The following is a 6,190-nucleotide window of genomic DNA, read 5'->3' as shown; positions in this document are numbered from 1 at the left end:
CTTAAAGGGCCAGAGCTGGCCTAGGTGGGGCACCTGTGGGGGGGCTGGGGGAGAGAGCAGGGGAGTTGGGGGACTTGTGCAGAGCCCCGTATGCAGCATGGGGCATTGGGGGACAGCGGGGATTGCCCCCCTGCCAGCAGCACCCAGTGAGCCACGGCTTTTTCCCCCAAGTGCTGGGAGCTGGGCCGGGCAGGGTGGCCATTGCCAGGCTGGGAGCAAGGCAGGGCATGGGACTGTCTTGGCTGATTCGGAGATTCGGCTGAATCGAATCAGGACAGTGATTCGAATCACCGAATCCGCCTAATCTGAATCCGGAGTGAATACTAGCCGCTTCGCACACGCCTGCTAGCCACTGTTGAAAGTGAAAAAGGAACAATAATTTTAGATGGCAACAAGCCATAAAATGCTAAGTAGCCTTCAAACAAGCTATACTTCTGAGATACCTTACCAGGAAACGTTTTAGTCCATTTCAGAATAAAGAAACTATTTAGTTGGTAAATTTAGATGGAAAATGGAGAACTAAAACCTAGCAAACAACTTAAGTTCTTCTATGTCATAAAAAAAATGTGTTGGTAGGGACAGGACTGGTGATAGACTTGAGATTGGGTGAAGCCTTGTTAGAGGCTAAGAGGTGGGTCTCCTACCTCACCCACATATTGCGGTGACTTGCAGTAACTTACCTTAGCATGGCCTCCTGTAGTAGCCCCCTCTCACTCTCCCTCCCTCCCTCCATCCCACAAGCTATTGCCAGGCCATTTGCTCTGAAAACTGGCTCTGGCTTGGAGAAGGGTTTGGAAAGGAAACTCATTTCAAAGGGGGCTCAATTTAAGGAAGCATTTGTAAATAATGGAGTGATGAGACTGGTAAAGAAGAAAGACTGTTTTTAAGTGTGGGAACTATAACAAGTTTAGCTTACTTACCAGAATAATCAAAGAACTTCTAAGGATATGGAGACATCCCTATACCACCTGCATTGTCAAGGCTGTACCACTGTGTTTGTTTGCAGGCAAAGACTGACAGAGAGCAGATGTGAGGATAGTTGGGATTGTTTGCAATTCAACCAGTTCAATGATCAACTTTCACATGTTTGATACTAATGTATATGCTTGCCGATTGTTTGGCAGATATCACGGATGCACTGCATGAAGTGAGATGGGCTTAGTGAGTGATGCCATGTCTCCCTCCAGTGACTACCCTTTGCAGCTACAATAGGCTCCTATTTGCTCTCCAATAAAGGAATCCTTCTTTACCTCTTGGATTAGAAACCTATGAATTTGGTGCTAATGAATTCAGATTCACTTCTAGCTTTGAACTCTGCTGTCTGCATGCATGTGGTCATGGTTCATTACCTCAGCATTCCCTTGACTGGAGTGTGTGCAAAGAGCATTTCTGCTAACAGTATTAACTTGATACACAGGGGGAGCACCTACAAGAAACGCTGACTGTGCAGTAGCTTAATAATACTGCGTAGTAGTGCATCACAGCACGGATAACATTAGTAGGCTACTGTGCAGTATTATTAGGCTACTGCACAGTAGCATCGCTTAAAATATGTTTGCCAGTGCAACTGCACAGTAACTCCAGTTATGTGCTAATACAAGTACTAAATAAATGCACAGTAACCACTGCACAGTGGCATCTCCTGTAGATGTGCCTAGTGGTTGTGAGTAGAGGGGGCCCAATTATCTCCTGCCTTGTACTATCTGTTGTCATTTACACCACTGCAAAGTGAGAGCAGGGCAGCATGAGCTGTAAGCATTCAATTTGGAAGCACATTGCAGTGGCATTAATGATGCAAGGCCTTCTCTATACTACTTTCCAACACACTTCCCCATACAAGCCATCCCTGTACTCAAACTCAAGCCCCACCATCTCAGCATGTGATTATGCACCTTATTTCCTAGACCACCCATGAATGGCCATTGATATATGCACCTTCCCTTGAGAGTCCACTGCAAACCTCCATCTATGAATGCTTCTTCACCTCTTTCAACCTTTTCCTCCAGTACCCATCATCCCATCTGCCAGCATAACCCAAGCTAACATGATTTAACTCTTTGCCATTCTCCTGCGGCGCTGCATTTTATGCCCACATAAGAAGTTCTGAATTTTCTACAGCCTCTGAACTAATGAGCCTGGTTGGTTGTTTCTTTTTCTAATCTTGGCCAGACCAGGACTATGCTTTAATAGCACAAGTCCAGGGTTCAGTACAGCCAAAGGAAACACACATACACACAGAGAGAGAAAGAAACACAGAGATGGAAATAAAACCCAGTGTGTCTTACGCTGAGATCTCTTGGTATGATTTTGCGTTTTTTGTTTTAAACTAGGAATCAGAGCAGTCCATGTTTTGCAGCAGAACTGTAAATTGAAATGAAAAGGTAGATTGAAAAGGAACAACTTGTATCATCTAATCAGTGACCTCCCTGAAGGACTTTAATGCCTAGTACATCCTAAAATTTGTTTTGAATCAATTCAATATCAGCTCAGCACAAAGCAATCTGTGCACCTGACGCAAGGTTGCATGGAGGGATATGCCCTTTTCAGTTAATGTGGTAGCATCTGATGTAGGATTTTGAGCACAGTGGCATAGGTACCACTTTCTGCCTAATTGGCTTGATTAGTGGCCTTAAATGTATCATCCTCCACAGAAGGTTATGCACTCCTGCAAGGGGGGATATTTTTTTGCTTTATGTGGTTTCATTATTTTCAGTGATATTACACATTGATGTGGGCCCAGAAGCCAAAGTCACTCAATCACTTCTGCTGCTCAGTTGTGTTAGAGGTGGCTGCATTTCACCTATTGATAAAGAGATTTGTATGCAGAATGCATATCAGAAAGTGCCAGTCCAAGGAGCATCTTGTAGTAAAGGAACAGAAATCTAAGGGGGTAAAATTAAATCCAGCACCCAGCTGTGCCATTGAGCCCCAGACATAAGATGAGACACTTTGTCTCTTTATCCCAGTTCTCCACTGGGAAAATTGGGATAATCTTTATTTACATCTCTGTCTGTCTCTATCATGACCTCTTCTGAGCAGACAATGTCTCTCACTATGTCTTCGTATAGCACCATGGGGCCTGCATCTTCTAGGCACTGCCATAATTTAGTAACAACCTGGAATCTGTACCCTTCTGAGTTTCAAAATGCAGAAGAGGGTTTAAATGTAGCTCCCTAGGCCTGAAGGTGCCACTAACATCTTTCTTCAGCTAAGATCTCAAGCTGGGAGTATGAGGTGGACATCATGATGCCTAGGTTAGGCCTCTGAATACGCACAGTATGAAATAATGACTCACATAAGCCTGAGCTGGACTTCTCCTACTGCTTGTAACTGCTATTAAGTAACCTGGTCCTGCTGTCTGGCTGTCTTGCCTCCGAAGTGAGTAGTCAGAATTACAAGCTGCTGGAACACCAAAGATACAGTGTAATTCACTATATGCAACTCTACTGGATTTTTATGGAAATCTTAGAGAAAAATTGAGTCATTTGAAGCAGTGGATGAAAGCTCTCAAACTTCAGACTGATCAAAAGTTTGCTACTGATGGGAACATGTGAAAAGAGCTGATGGGCTCAATTAATATCAGGAATTATAACAGGTGACCAACCAAGGACACACAGGTTCATCTGTTTTGCTGCAGCATCCTACAACTCAAGGGCTTACTGCTACAGACCTCATCATATAGGACCTGCAAATCTAGAGGCTGAGCCCCATAATTAAACGGGTACTTCACAGCATCTCTGATGCTGATGAGATTTTAGTTGGAGCTTGTCATTAGAGTCAAAGATTGAAAGGGCAGTGTAGGCTGAACTCCCCCTCTTGCTTTTAAATCAAATCCAAAGCACTGGTCAAGGACTGTAAGGAAGCTTGTCCCTCTGTGTAGATATGTAGAGATTCTTCCCTAAACCTTTGTCCTGATAACTGCAGAGCGATGTGAATGCTTGCGACTGATCTTTAGTGGTTCCAGTCGGCCAATGGGATTCTGTTCTAGTGTAACGGCTATAATGATTTATCGGTTCCTGGAAATATTGGTCCCCCAAATTCAACCAACGGAGACAGGTCTACAGCAGTATAAAACCAACTGAGAATAGCTGAAATATTGCAGTGCTATCTACCAGAATTTCACCTCTTATAAGCAATGAATTTAATCATAAAGGAAACCAGCAGAGGTGCTTTTTCCGTGTTGACATCTCCATATAAAGAAACCCAGGAAGAAGGTGATTTATCTTATCAGAATCACGTCTAACTCTTGGACTAAACAAAATGTTCTCCCCCTTGTCTTCCACTCAGTGTTGACAGCTTGTTATTTTGCTGCAGTCTCAGAGCATTTTTTATTCTGCCCTGGACTGCACACACCCCTGATGCATCAGTGACTGACATTTCTGTGCCAAGGACTGATGTGGAGTCTTAGGCAAGAGAAAACAGGCTAACGAAAGCTCCACCTTTGCACTGTTCTTCTAACGGTCCTGATGGTTATCACCGTCACTAGTCAAATACAAGCTCCATCTAGAATTTGATTTTCTGTGGACAGAATTAATGAAGTCAGCCTTCATACAACAGATATGCCATTGCAAGTACTTCGGGATAGGGAACCTCTTCTCTCTGTTTGTTCACCACCAAACACAGTCATTCCCGGGAGGTGGCTAGGTCTCCTGGACTGCAAAATAACATAAATAAGTTTAAAATCTATGAATGAGTGGTAATTATTTCAGCAGATAATGTGCCTTTTAGTTTTCATTGTTACTCTGTTAGGTTTGAACGAGCCCTATCCTAAAAGCACAATTCCATGACTTTGTGGCCAGAGAAGCTGACTAAGACTCAGGAAATCTATGTTCTACCATTGCCCTGCTTAATGACCTTGAACAAGGCACTTTCCTGATCGGTAAAAAGGGGTAAGGATCCTAAACTCCCTGGTAAAGTGCATTCAGATTGACAGATGAAAAGTGCTGTAAAAGGTCTTGTATTATTGCAAGGTTGTGAAAACTGTGCATTTTACATAACCTGAGTATTTACATTTTTATAATTCCAAAGTAGCTGAACTAAAGTTTATGAAACGTGGCAAAAATTCACTTCTAGAGAGATTTTGTGTGTTAAGCTTCTTCATGGACTGGATTTTTCTCATATATAAATAAAAAAGGGTAAGACAGTCCTATGCATTGTGAACTCCAGTTAGGAACACAGTAGTGCCATGAACTATGTCCACACATATACAGAAAAGAAAGTAATCAGCAAGGATGCACCCAAAAGGCAAGTATGTCTTTCTTGAGCTGCAAATGAATTTGTTTAACTGAGAGTAAAAAAGTCAGCTGCTAAAGCTCCCAGAGTAGCTGCTAGAAGAAGACATAGCCTCACTTAGAAAGAAATCCGGGTTAAGATACTAGCCTCGGTTCCAGGAGATCATAGTTCAATATTCAGCTCTGCTACAGATTCCCTAGGTTATCTCGGTTGTATATGCAAAACTAGATTACCAATAATAACTTCTTTATTATTCAACTTTTTCTACATCCTGTCTATTTAGATTCTAAACTCTCTGGGGATAGTATTGTTTCTCACTCTGAGTGTGTACAGCACTTAGTACAATGCGTATGCAATCTCTGTTGGGGTCTCTAGCTACTACTGTGTTTTAAATTATGTATCATATCAGCAATGAAAGGTCTGGAAATATGACTGGCTGGTTTTGCATGCTGTTGTAAAAGCAAAATTTGTTCTTGTTCCTGAATGTTTTCTGAAATGTGGTAGTAGAATGAATAGTAAAATGAAAACATAAATAATACAATTTATTCTGCAAAAACGGGCAAAGTTTTGAGTAACATGAGGTTTGCTTTTGAGCAAAGGTTGTTTCACTTCTTAAAAAACAATAATGGTTTGTGTTTTTGTGATTTCAGTGCAAAATCCCTGGGAAGAAATGAAATATCCCAGACATGGCAAAACGCAACTGGGGACTGTTGGCTATTTGCCTATTATCAAATGGAAAGGTTGTGGTTGGTCTGTGAGTGGATTTCCCTCCTCCCACCGCCGAACAAGGCCTCTGGGTCCTAAATTCAGAGCCAACACACATGTCTATATGCTTAGTTATGTGCCATAATTACAGTGCATTAAGTTTAGTACCTGTAATAACAGGTACTAACTAAATGTGCTATAATCAGCACTACTTCACATTAGCGCAGATGAATGCTTTTAATGTGACACTAAT

Source organism: Gavialis gangeticus, unplaced genomic scaffold, assembly GCF_001723915.1.
Source record: "Gavialis gangeticus isolate Ggan-Ray unplaced genomic scaffold, GavGan_comp1, whole genome shotgun sequence".
In the NCBI taxonomy this organism is placed as follows: Eukaryota; Metazoa; Chordata; order Crocodylia; family Gavialidae; genus Gavialis; species Gavialis gangeticus.
The sequence above is the reverse complement of the archived record's forward strand: the minus strand, read 5'-3'. Positions refer to the sequence as shown.